This window comes from Gorilla gorilla, chromosome 15 (assembly GCF_029281585.2).
Source record: "Gorilla gorilla gorilla isolate KB3781 chromosome 15, NHGRI_mGorGor1-v2.1_pri, whole genome shotgun sequence".
In the NCBI taxonomy this organism is placed as follows: Eukaryota; Metazoa; Chordata; class Mammalia; order Primates; family Hominidae; genus Gorilla; species Gorilla gorilla.
In genome coordinates this window covers 98,770,000-98,784,626 of record NC_073239.2, presented here as the reverse complement: position 1 = coordinate 98,784,626, position 14,627 = coordinate 98,770,000, and positions in this window count along the sequence as shown.

The window sequence follows — 14,627 nt, the reverse complement described above, 5'->3', positions numbered from 1 at the left end:
GACAATATCGAAGACCAACTATAAACTCTATCTGCCAATGAAGGATGGGTAATCGTGGTGGAGGACTCCATAGCCTTCTGTTCAATAACTGCTTAGGGTGTTACTGCATTCAACATTAGAGTTTAACCTGGACCAAAGTTGAGAAAGTGTAGCACTCACATGGGAAGGCACAAATTATACCATGGCCAATTCTTTTTTCCTCCACTGGCTCAGTAGCTGAAACAGGCTTTTAGAACAACTGGCTTTAGCAGACTTGTCATTGGATTCTCCTTTGTGATACAAGATGTTCAGTGTCTAATCCTCCTTACTTCCTTGGGTTCTGGACATTATTGCTTGAAAGGTATAATTACACTGATTAGAATATATAAGACCTAAAACCAGCTGGAAAAGTATCTCCTTCAAATTTCTCAAGAAAAAAACTAATTATATCACAGAAGCAAAAACATGGTAATTAAAGTGACCATTATATAGCAGGCTTCCTATAATTATTGTTATTCATTTTGGCAACTGAGAGTTTAGGGATTTGAATTTTATTTTCCAAGCCATAAGTGTGAGAAAAGCAATTTATTTAATTCATTGCTGATCACTGGGAATTAATTTTCACCAATTTCTTTAGACTGCATTGGAAGACTACATTGTTTCTCTTTATTCTTGTCAATAATGTTTAAGGGATAGTTAGCCTATTTTCTGAAGCTTCACTGACAAACACTCTTCCTGGCCTGTGTCAATCATAAGACTCAATGCAAAGCCTAGAAGGTACTCATGTTCTCCAAACAGTTGTTTTCTTTTGTTGTAGTTTTTCATCTGGAGCAAGAGAAAGTTAACCCCAGAGAATTGCTTGAATTCATCTGAATAATTTGTTAAATTTCCCAGTATTGACTGACACAATCATTTACTAATTACTGCTAAATCTATGGCTAAACTGTTAGACTCCATCTAATAACTACTCTACATTATAGTGTCATACACAGCATGAGAAGATTATAATATGTGAAAACAAAAACACTAGAAGAAAATGGTAGGGAAGGATCACAGAATTTCTACAAAATAGAAAGATAAAGACCAAGGAAGGAGAGTAAGAAGTGAGTTTCCATTTTATGAAAAGCCAGAGGAAAAATAAATGCTATTCTATGCAACTATATCATTTTTATTAGTGGTATATTTTTCTCCATCTCTTTACTTTTAACTTACCTGAATCTTTATGATCAATGTGGATTTCTCAAAGACAACATATAGTTGACATTATCTTTTTATTCACTCTGAGAATCTCAATATTTCAATTGGTGGATTTAATCCATCTACACTTGAAGTGATTATTGATATAATTGTATTAATACCTACCATCTTTGTAACTGTTATCTATTTGTTACATTTGTTCTATGATTAATTTTTCCTCTTTTACTGCCTTATTTGGTTTTAACCAAGCATTTTCTAAAATTTCATTATATCCCCTCTCTTAACATATCATTTTTTTAAAAAAAATTTTTCATGGTTACCCTAGAATTTACAATGTATTTTTTAAATAACCTAAAGCAACCTTCAAATAACGCTATGCTGCTTCACATGTAGTATAGCTACCATATAAGAAAGTATGTCTAATTCCACTTTCCCATCCTTTGTGACATTACTGTCTTTCATTTTACCTATCCGTGTGCTATAATCAACACATTGTTACTATTATTATACAATTTTATCGTTTAGATTAATAAAGAATAAGAAAAATGAAAGGTTTTATTACCTTCATTTATTCTTGCTCTGACACCCTTATTTCTGAAGCAAATCAGTATATGCCACCCTAAAATATGCCACTTTGGCATATCGATTATTTTAAGCTGAAGACATTTGAGATTCAACAGGTGCAAAAAATAAAGCCTTCTTGGAGCTTCCATTATCTAAACAAAAGGAGGAACTTCTTGGAAATACGTCTGCCCTAAATTCTTCTTCAGGGCAGATTTACTCCTAGACAAGAGAACCTAAACCAAAACCCACCTCCAGCAATTTGGATTCATGGCCCTAAAGGAGACAGACCACTTAAACTTGTATAGACAAATATTATCACAGATTTTTTTATCTCCTTTTTGTTCTGCTGAAAATTTGATAATCTTTCTAAATAGTCATTTGCTTTCCCATAAGTGCTTTTCTCCTACTACCCTTCACCTATTAAGATGGTATAAGCCCCAAATTCTAACCACCCTTTTGAGTAACTCATCACTGAGATCTACCATGTGTATGCACATTGCACATGTAAATAAGTTGCTTTCTCCTCCTGTTGATCTGTTTTTTGTCACTTTAATTCACAGGCCCAATTTACAGAACCTAAGAGGAGACAGGAAAAACTTTTCCTCCTCTATATTTAATATAGATCCAATTTATTCACCTGTATCTTTTTTATTTTTTTAATTTTTATTTTTTGTTTTTGCCTGAAGTTTTTAAAACATTTCTTACAGGGCAGTTCTCCTAGTAATGAATTCCCTCAATTTTTGTTTGTCTGAGAAAGTCTTTATTTTCTTCCCTTTTTGAAATATGATATTGTTGAATATAGAATTCTAGGTTGGTGCTATCTATCTTCCTTTCAGCATTTTAAATATTTAACTGCACTCTCTTCTTTCTGGCATGTTTTCTGATGAGAACTATGCTATAATTTTTTGCCTTATTGCTCTGCAGAAAAGGTGAATATTTTTTATCTTGCTTTTTTCAAAATTTTGACTTTTTGCAGTTTGATATGACACATCTAGGTTTGGAAGGGGTTTTTTGAAATTTATTCTGCTTGGTGGTTCTCTAAGATTCCTGGATTTGTAGGTTGATGTCTGTCATTAATTTTGGAAGATGATTGGCAATTTTTACTTCATATACTTCTGCTCTATTCTCTATTCCTTCTCCTTTTAGTATTTCAATTATGTGTATGTTATATCTTTTGATATTGAGTCACAATTTTTTTTATCAATTTTGCTTTATAGCTTAGGAAGTTTCTATTGACGTATCTTCAACTTCGCTATTTTTTTTTTCCTCAGCTGTGTCAAATCAGTTGATGAGTCCCCAAGGGGCATTCTTCATCTATGTTACTGTATTTTTTCCCTTATGATACTTGCTTGTAGTTTCTATCCCTCTGCTCACATTGTGCCTGTTTTTGCATATTGTCTAGTTTTTCCATTATACCCCTTAACATATTAGCCGTAGTTATTTTAAATACACTGCCTGATAATTCTAGTATCTGTGCCATATCTAAGTTTGTTTCAGATTATTATTTTTTCTATAGACTTCTTGCCTTTTGGCATGCATTGTAATTTTTCGTTGAAGGCTGGAGATATATTATCAAGTAATAGAAACTGAAGAATCAAATAGGTCATTAGTGTGATAATTTTGGTTAATCTGGTGAATTATTTCATTCCCACACTGTTATAAAGATACTACCCAAAACTGGGTAATTTATAAACAAAGGAGGTTTAATTGACTCACAGTTCTGCATAGCTTGGAGGCCTCAGGAAACTTATAGCAGAAGGGGAAGCAGGCTATTTCTTCTCAAGGTGGCAGGAGAGAGTGTGCACATGATTGAGGAAGTGCCACACTTTAAAACCATCAGCTCTCATGAGAACAGCTGGGGGAAACTGCCCCCATGATCCAATCACCTCCCACCTGGCTCCTCCCTCAACACATGGCGATTATGGGGGTTACAAATCGAGGTGATATTTGAGTGGGAACACAGAGCCAAAGCATATCATTCTGCCTCCCCTCTTCTCCCAAATCTCATGTCTTTACCCATTTTAAAATCAATCATGCCTTCCCAACAGTTCCCCAAAGTCTTAATTCATTCCAGCGTTAACCCAAAAATCCAAGTCCAAAGTTTCATCGCAGACAAAGCAAGTCCCTTCTACCTAGGAGCCTGTAAAATAAAAGCAAGTTACTTACTTCCAAGACACCAGGGGATACAGGCATTGGATAAATGCACCCATTCCCAAAGGGAGAAATTGGTCAAAACAAAGGGGCTTCAGGCCTCATGCAAGTCCAAAATCAGGCGGAGTAGTCATTAAATCTTAAAGCTCCAAAATAATCTCCTTTGACTCCATGTCTCACATCTAGGTCATACTGATGCAAGCCGGGGGGCTCCCACACCTTTGGGAAGCTCTTTCATGGGCTAGCATTGAGTGCCTGTGGCTTTTCCAGGTGCATTGTGCAAGCTGTGGGTGGATCTACCATTCTGGGGTCTGGAAGACAGTGGCCCTCTTCTCACAGCTCCATTAGGCTGTGCCCCAGTGGGGACTCTGTGTAAGGACTCCAACCCCACCTTCCCCATCCTCATGGTCCTAGCAGAGGGTCTCCATGAGGGCTCTGCCACTGCAGCAGACTTCTGCCTGGACATCCAGGCATTTTCATGCAGCCTCTAAAACCTAGGTGGAGGTTCTCAAACCTCAATTCTTGACTTCTGTGCACTTGCATGACCAACACCACATGGAAGCCACAACTTGGGGCTCGCACCCTCTGAATCAAGAGCCCAAGATGTACCTTATCCCCTTTTAGCCATGACTGGAGCTGAAGCAGCCAGGATGCAGGGCACCATCTCCTGAGGCTATGCAGAACAGAGGCCCTGGGCCCAGCTCACAAAACCATTTTTCCTTCTAAGCCCCCAGATCTGTGATGGGAGGGGCTGCCATGAAGCCCTCTGACATGCCCTGGAAACATTCTCTCCATTGTCTTGGCAGTTAACATTTGGCTCCTTGTTACTTATGCAAATTTCTGCAGCAGGCTTGAACTTCTCCCCAGGAAATAGATTTTTCTTTTTTACCACATGGTCAGGCTGCAAATTTTCCAAACTTTTATGCTCTGCTTCCCTTTTAAACATAAGTTGCAATTACAAACCATCTCTTTGTGAGCACAACAAATTGAATGCTGTCAGAATAATCCAAATCACATCTTGAATGCTGTGCTGCTTAGAAATTTTTTTTCTGCCAGATGCCCTAAATCATCTCCCTCAAGTTCAAAGTTCCACAGATCTCTAGGGCAGGGGGAAAATGTCACCAGTCTCTTTGCTAAAGCATAGCATGAGTGACCTTTACTCCAGTTCCCAATAAGTTCCTCATCTCTATCTGAGACCACTTCAGCCTGGATGTCATTGTTCATATTGCTATCAGCATTTTGGTCAAAACCATTCAACAAGTCTCTAGGAAGCCCCAAACTTTCCCATATCCTCCTGTCCTTTTTCTGAGCCCCCTAAATTTTTCCAACCTCCAACCATTACCCAGTTCCAAAGTCACCTCCATATTTTCAAGTATTTTTATTGCAGTACCCCACTCTCTGCAGTACCAATTTATTGTATTAGTCCAGTCTCACACTGCTGTAAAGATGCTGCCCAAGACAGTGTAATTTATAAACAAAGAAGGTTTAATAGACTCACAGTTCCACATGGCTGGGGAGGCTTCAGGTAACTTACAAGCATGGCAGGAGGGGAAGCAGGCACCTTCTTCACAAGACGGCAGGAGAGAGTGTGAGCATGATCAAGGAAGTGCCACACTTTAAAACCATCAGCTCTCATAAGAACTCACTCACTATCATGAGAATAGCATGGGGGAAAGCACCCCCATGATCCGATAACCTCCCACATGGTCCCTCCCTCGACATGTGGGGATTATGGGGATTACAATTCAAGATGAGATTTAGGTGGGGACACAGAGCCAAACTACATCATCTGGTTAGGAATTCGGTGTGTTTAATATTTGCTATAACTATAAGCACCAGAGTCTTCAAATTCCTCAACTATCCTTCTTTTTATCTCCCATCTTGGCTGTGGGGCTTCTCTAAGTGCTTTCAGCTATTATCACTGTTATTCCACTGAAGCCTTTTGGTGCAGTGTTAGGGTATGGGGGTGAGGGGCTTCTATAATGCTTAAAATCTCTCTCCATCTGTGAGCAGGCTTGTATGTCAGGACTGTGGCCTTCACAAGTTTTTCTTTCCCTCCTACAGTGGTATATCTTTTCTCCCCTGCTCCCTACTCCCTTCCCAATCTATTTCCTCCAAACCTTGTCTCCTGTTGACTATCTTTTTAGTTCTTCACTTAGTTAAAACAAGAAAAATGAAGGAAGTTTAAGAGAATAGGAATAATTTTCCTTCCTCCTGCTGGGATAAGATTTCAGAATTGTGCTCTGCCAAAGTCCTTTCCTCTGCAGAATGTGCCTGTATCATAAAGTCTCAGGGCATATTTCAAAATGATTACTTTTTCCCTCTCCCTGTCAGGGTCACCAGAGGATATTTCTTGGATCTTTACTATGTAAACCCGGTGGGGTTCCAGAAAGAAAAACCCAGAAAAGTGTGGCCTAACCCCACCCCAACAAACATACACCAGACTAAGCCCTACTCTCAAGAAAGTCCACACTCATCCTGGAGCAAATTGTCAAAATCTCATCTAAGTGTTCCTATGAGTTTACAGCTCCAGTGCCTTCTGCTCCAGGTAAGAAAACTCAGTGGCTGCATCGTTCTGTATCTTCTTGCCTCTCGAGAATTCAGGGTAAATCTGAAGCCTCAGTTCTCTAATGAGTCCAAGCAATGTGAATGATTTTCAGTTTGTCCAGGGTTTTTTTGGTTGTTGTTGTTGTAAGGATGAGAGTGACAACTTCTAAGCTCTTTACATGTGAGAGCTAAAACTGAAAGGAATCATCCTTTTTAGATAAGGGCACTATGGTAAGAAACAGAATAAACAATAAATTAAAATTTGATTAACAAGACATAGTCAAAGTTTAAAGAACTGAGGTCCTTTTAGAAACTTTATTATTTCTGGTATTTAAGTTCCATCTGTAGTTAATGGAAAGTAACAAAAGTTTCCAGATTTCCTTTCCACGCTACTTCCCATAATGTTACCACAAATGCTAGTCCATTTAATACTCTTTGGGTGGGGGGATATGTCCCTTACCAAAAACTTTAGGAAATATTAGGTTCTATATTGCTTTAACAAAAATCAAAATGTATGCTAGTTATAATAAAGGCTGAGAAAAATCCTGCATTGAAAGTCACATGTTCATGTTATTTATACCAAGTGTTTCCCAGACTTATCTGACTATGGAATCCTTTTATTCCCTAGCAACATCTTGATAGACAGAATACTGACACTCAAAGATGTCCATATCCTAATTCCCAGAATTTATTAATATATTACCTTACTGGCTAAAGGGACTTTGCAGATGTGATTAAATTAAGGATTTTGACATGTGGTGATTATCCTGAATTAACTAGGTAACTAAACTATATAATCACAAGAGTCCCTGAGGGGTCAGAAGTAGAGAAAAGGCAATAACACGAAGGAAACAGAGAGAGATTTGAAGATGTTATACTGCTAGCTTTGAAGATGGAGGAAGAGGCCACAAGGCAAGGGATGAGGGGAGTCTCTAGAAACTGAAAAAAGCAAGAAATAGATTCTCCACTTGTGCTTCTGAAAGAACCAGCCATTCTGACACCTCGGGTTGGTTGGTTTGTGGGGTTTTGTTTTTTTGTTTTTTTTTTTTAGCACAATAAGATTGATTTGGAACCTCTGACTTGCAGAACTGTAAGATAATTAATTTTTGTTGCTTTAAGCCACTAAATTTGTAGTGATTTATTCCAACAGTAATGAGAAACAAATACAACACCCTATTGTGTTAGTCTTGAATGAAACACCCTCTGGGAAATATTACACTACGTTAGGATTATCGGGGATACAAAGAGAAACAGACTGTCAATACTCTTAATAATTGTGAAAATAGCCCTAGTAGTCCCATGGCAAAGTTGTATATGATTTGTATAGTTAAAAGTATCTAAACAATTTAATGTGAAAATGCAGTGAAAATGCAATGAAATAATATGCATTTCCCTTTTCTAAAGTATTAATTTCTAGGCATATTAGCACTATGGAAATAGATGTGGTATTTTTATCTCTAATCTCATTCACAAATTCATAGGTGCTATTTCATTTTATTTTCTCAAAATAACTAGGAATAAAAGTATTAATACTGTCATACTCACCTCAGAAATAGGAAAACTGGTACTCCATGAGTTAGCAACCTAAACCTACCACCTTCTCTATGTATAAAATCTTCATTCTGTAGGCAATTTAAAACTGGTAAGGTCTGTGAGCAGTGGTGTGGCATGATCAAACCTGTGATTTCACTGTCCTTTTTATGGCTTATCTTGAATCACTAGAGATGCCAAATAGAGATTAGCAATAACAGCTGTCTTCACTCCTATAAGAATATTCTTCTAACCAAGAGAAAACTAAATACAGGTCAAGTACAATAGCTTTTAGCAATGAATAAGTCACAAAACATTGAGTTAAAACTACTAGTATTTCCAGGACAAGAAATTAGGAGGTAAAAAGAAAACAGTTATTTATCCATACACCCTAATCCACAGAAAACGAAAGCATATTGTTATTGAGAAGGCTTCCTTGGTACACGGTAGTAACAGAATCTGTATCTCATCTTTGCTTAGAGGCTCTAAAACAAACACCAGGACCCCAAAGCAAAATGAGGGCCCAAGTCTACAAATATTTTCAACAAATATTACTTATTTGATCCCTGAATTCTAAGTTCTTATGAAACTTTGTTTTAATACAGATAGAAGAATAAAAGTCATCATTTAAGTGATTATTTAAGTCATAAACCTTGAGAAATGATTATCAGAGGCAGCTAATGACCTAGCCTCTCAGCTAATGGAGGTTAACACTCTAATAAACCATTTGTTAACTGCAGCAATTGACTGATTACAAAAGAATTATGGCTATCATAACTCTGTTTTATGAGTGGTAGTGGGGAAAGACACAGTTGGATGGGGACAGAGTACACAAGTGCACCAAAAGGTGACTATAGAGAAAACAATTGCAACCTGTCACTAAAAGGTTCCCCTTACAATGAATAAGAAGGGAAGGGGAGCCACATGATATAAGTATATAGTGAATCGGAATACGGGAAATGTTAGTTTTGGTATAAAAGTAAAAATTCCCAAAACTAAGCCTGCCTAATGCACTCATAAGTGTCCTCAGTAAAATGGACATTGAATACTCTGATGAAAGCTTAAAGCCACCCACACACTGAGCATGGAGAGAATTTTTGCCTTCACAAAGAAGTCTTTCCAAATGCAATAAAAATACATCTCAAGAATGTGTATTTTGAGGTTGAAAATTGAAATCATGTGTCCCTGACAATTATTGAGATTTTTTCTAATGAGGACATTTTTAAAGAAGAGTAGGCACTATCTTTCTAAATTGGAAAGTCAAGAACATGCAGTTTCAGTTAGGATTATATATAATGATTCTGAGGAAAAAATAGTCAAAATAAATCGCTTGCTTAAGACCGTTTTTTTTTTTTTTTGACTTCTATTAAAAAGTCCATGCTGATGGATGACTTCAGCCACATAAAGTCATCAAAGGTCCAGGTTTCTTCTCAGACATCATTCCAACATCTCTAGGATGTGGTTTTTCCCTTATAAAGATGACTGCAGGAGCTTCAGCCACCAAATTGGAGTTCTAGGCAACAAGATGAAGAGAGGAAGAAAGTCCTGACACTCTGTGTAGTGAAGAATTAACCTTATCCAAAGAGGAGTCTGGCTTTTGCCCTCAGTTACTGGGAGGTAATCTCTTGGTCCCTGAAATCTTCTGTGTGATAGGACTGTGTTTGTTTGCCTGGGCGTTTTGGCCACTGGACAGTCTAACAATGTGATATATGATGAAGGCCACCTCGTATCCATTCTGATTGCTGGAGGTATTAGCCAACAACCTCTACAAGGGGATGGAGACTACAGATCAGTCACACAGGCAATATGTGATAGAGCCCAAATAAAAACTCTGAACTGGCTCACGCCTGTAATCCCAGCACTTTGGGAGGCCAAGGCGGGTGGATCACAAGGTCAGGAGATGGAGACCATCCTGGCTAACACGGTGAAACCCCGTCTCTACCAAAAATACAAAAAAATAGCTAGGCGTGGTGGCATACACCCGTAGTCCCAGATACTCAGGAGGCTGAGGCAGGAGAATCACTTGAACCTGGGAGGCAGAGGTTGCAATGAGCCGAGATCATGCCACTGCACTCCGGCCTGGGCAACAGAGCAAGACTGGGTCTCAAAATAAACAAACAAAAAAACAAACTCTGGATGCCAAGGCTTGAGTGAGCTGCTCTGGATGGCAATACTTCAAGTGTATTGCCACACATCATGGCCAGAAGGAGTAAACACTGTCCATAACTTTATGGGAAGAGAACATTTAGAAGTTCTGTATTTGGACCTCTCCTGAACCCTGTCTTACACATTTTTTACACTGAATAATTTTAATCTGTATCCTTTCCCTGTAATAAACCATACCTGGAACTATGGCTACTTTACTCCATGAGTTCTGTGACTGCTTATAGTGAATTATTAAACCTGAGGATGATTTGGGAACCTCCAAATTTAAAATTGGTGTCAAATGTGAGGAAAGTCATGTTATCTGTGCTCCCTCTAAACTGTATAATTAGCCAGAACTCTTACACTCTCCTTTTTTAAATGGACATTCCAGAAGTACCACATAACTCATCTACTCACTTCTCATTGGCCAGAACCTAGTCATATGGACACATCTGTCTGCAAAGGAGATTGGAAAATGTAGTCTTTTGTCTGGGTATGTTTCTACTCTTAATAAATCAGGTTCTGTTACTTAAAAAGAGACAAATAATGGGCTCACACACTGCGATAAATCTACCTTCTATAAAAACACTGCAAAATATCTACAGTAATAAAAATTCTTCATTCATATATATATATAATATATGATAAGCAAAATTAGAAATCTTGATGTTTTAAAGCAAATAATTTTTATTTAACAGAAAGTTTTAGTGTCAAATATCTCTTTTTGCCATATAAATTTTTTTGTTGCTTCCAAGTATGATAACTTGGCCTTTTACATGCCAAACATATTACAGTAGTTTCTTCTTATAAAATTTGATTTTCCATGGCTTTAGTTTCTCATGGTCAACTGTGGTCCAAAAATAGGTGGATATAGAACAGTAAGATATTTTGAGACAGAGAGAGACCACATTCATATAACTTTTATTACAATATATGGTTATAATTATTATATTTCCTTATTATTAATCTCTTATTGTGCCTAGTTTACCAAAACTTATCATGGGTATGTATATAGGAAAAACATGTATACAGGGTTGGGTTCTACCTATGGTTTCAGGCATCCACTGGGGGTCTTGGAACGAATGCTCTGTGGATAAGGGAAGACTACAATAGTCGATATTTGCAAAAAGACAGAAGCAATAGGGTAGCAACTACATGTCAAGTGTGATGTGTATGGAGTCATATAAAAGTTAATACTCTATCGGGGGGTATTATTTTCATTTTATAGGCAAGAAAACTGTAGCTCAGGGATGCCAATGTCTAACCCTCCAGAACTTGATAGATTCGGGGTCTAGTGTTCTTTTCAAATGATAGGCTTTCCACACAGGCTCCAATTCACTGCTTTACTGAAGGTCAAGATGGATGCTATTTTAACTGGGTAATGGCCTCTCACTACCTTCTTGGTCTGCGCTAATAGCACTGGAAGCTCCTTTTGCTTCCCAAGGAAAGAAAGACTGCGTCCTAGATGAATTGTGTCAATAAACTGTTACAAGGCTACTTTTGCTCCTTCTGTCTCCTTTCAGACACGTATTTTATATGTGCCTTGTAAATTTAAAGCATGCGGTTGTTCTTTTTCAAGCTATGTTTCTTTATGGTCCAGGAATGATATTTCTAAATTCTACCCTGACTTCTCTGGATACCCATTCTTCCACAGGGTCACCTCTGTTGATTCACAATGAATTGGCTTTAAATCTTCCCCCTGAGTCTCTTATTCAGTCTATGGCATATATGTCCCCTGCACTAGAATTCTTTAAATTTCCACACAGCAACCAATTTGTAGTAGGTATAGATTTCATCTGATAAACTCGTACGCAAGAATGTAGCTTTCTTTATAGAACTAAATTGATTTTATTATACTTCTTTATCTCAAAATGCTGAGAATAACCCACCCATCTCCTTTCTCCAGGGATGGCTCTGAGGTTTTCTGTTTGTTTCTTTATTTGTTTGTTTGTTTTTGCAGGAGCCGAGGGTTATACGGTTCCTATGAGGTGGGAGAGGTGGCAGAGGGTGTGCTTCTAGTCCGTCATGTAGTTGTCTCTCCACACTGCATCTATGAGACATCCTCATCCCCCTACAGTTTTTGTCATTGATCAAGTGCAGATCAATGCTGGTCAGCCTAAACGCAACTCCACAGTCTCATCAAATCCGCTGCCCTCTGGCAACCACATCCAAGTCTTCCTAAACACAAGCAGAGACAATTTTCCTGCTTCTGCCCCTTGTGGAGACTCCAGGAACTCTGTACTGATAGGCCACACCTGTCTACTGAGGCATTTCATATAGCTGCTTCTCCAGGATGCCAAGCAATGGGAACTCCAAGGCCTCGCAGCTTCCATGGGCTCTGTCTAGCAGAAGACACAGGCTTTCTCTGCTCAGCTCCACCAAGCCTATTTAAGACTTCTATTTTTTTTTGCCATATATTCTCATCCTCCCCTGGGAAGACAGGTTCCAAGTCCCTTCTTCAGAAACCTACCAATATCTACACTTTCCTTCATTCCCTCTGTTCTGGGAAACTTTTCTAGTCTCAGGATCCAAAAGTGCCAGATATAAGTGGTTACATATCTTTCTATATCCTCAGTCGTTTCACAGTTTGAATTTTCTTTTTCCTTTTTCTCTTTTTTTTTTTTTTTTTTTTTTTTTTGAGACAGAGTCTCACTCTTTCTCCCAGGCTGGAGTCCTGTGGCACAATCTCTGTTCACTGCAACCTCCACCTCCTGGCTTTAAGCGATTCTCCTGCCTCAACCTCCCTAGTAGGTGGGATTACAGGCACCCGCCATCATGCCCAGCTAATTTTTTGCATTTTTAATAGAGATGGGATTTCACCATGTTGGCCAGGCTGGTTTCGAACTCCTGACCTCAAGTCTTCCACCTGCTTCAGCCTCCCAAAGTGCTGGGATTACAGGCGTGAGCCACCACACCCAGCCTGAATTTCCAAAATGCAAAAGCCTTGACTTTTTCTGCCATAACAACCCTTTTCTAGGTCATGGGTATTGGATACACCGAGTCATAGTGCAGTCACCTTCAAGTGGCGCTCCCAGTGCAACAGCATCAGCATTACCTGGGAACTTGTTAAAATGTACAATTTTAGTCCTCACCTCAGACTTACTGACTCCAAAGCTCTGGGAGTGGCACTCAGAAATCTATGATTTAAGGAGCCCCCCAGGTGATTCTAATGCAAGCTCAAGTTTGACAAACATAGTGTAAGCTTAGCTTCTAGAGTCAGACTTCTTCGGTCTTATGAGCTGTGTGACTCGGGGCAAGAGGCTTAACATCTCTATGCCTAGGTTACCACATCTATGAAATAAAGGTGCTATTTGTATTTGCCTCAGATTGAGGCTTTTGTTATGAGTACATGGGTTAATACACGTAAAGTACTTAGCATAGAACCTGGCATATAATAAGAACTAAAAATAGGTACTACTTTTATTATTATATCTTCTGACTGAATCTTAAATTGTGGGAGGGGTTGGGCGACAGGAGATGTCAGGGAAAGAGACATCAGTTACTATTTCAAATACACCAACCCACAAAATGTGAAGGAACTAAAACAGCTTCTTTCAATTTCTTTAAATTTATTCTATAATTCACATTTTGTGTTAGTTGGCCTTCTCACTTTTTTTAAACTTCAAATTAAAGAGTGCATGGACCCACACAAAAAAGATTGTCTGAAATAAATCATTCAGTGCTTTTACCATAAGAATGGAACAATTATATGGGGACTAATTTTGATACCTGTCAAACACCATTTCATCCACCTGCAAGCAGCTGACCAAAGGGCTTGTTTACTGGCTTTATGCATTCAGATATTGTGTGAAAGAATCAAACCACTGGCTGAGAAATTGGAAAGACTTTTAAAATGCAAATTCATTTCCCTCAATAAGATTTGACCTGTATTACCATATACTGGCTGAGATTGCTCTTGAGTAAATTACCTATACCGAAAAAAAAAATTTCTCACTCAGTCACATGAGGTGAATTTAATTCTTCAGGGAAGCCAGTGTTCCATTTAGTAATTTAAGTAATTTACTAAACATTAGGTATTTACTCCAGTTTGCAGGAAACACTCCTCTCACCTGATTCATCAGCACACCTCTGAAGATGAGATCAGTTGCAGATTGGGAAACTAATACCTTCTGCAACTTTGCAGAGCTATTACCTGTGTGACCAACAACCCATCTCCTGTTTAAGAGGGAGTGTTATTCTGATATCAACATTCTCTCTGAAGTTTTTCCACAAATAAAGGTTAGCTTTGTTAAATTAAAGTCAAGGAAAATTGATCATGACCAGAAATCTTGGCCTTTACGATTTTCTTGTATGTAATATTCAAGAAGGCAAGAAATAGGAAAAAAAAAATATGTAAGAATTACCTACATCTGGCCAGGTGCAGTGGCTCATGCCTGTAATCCCTGCACTTTGGGAGGCCGAGGCAGGTGGATCACCTGAGGTCAGGAGTTTGAGACCAGCCTAGCCAACATGGTGAAATCTCCGTCTCTACTAAAAATACAAAAATTAGCCAG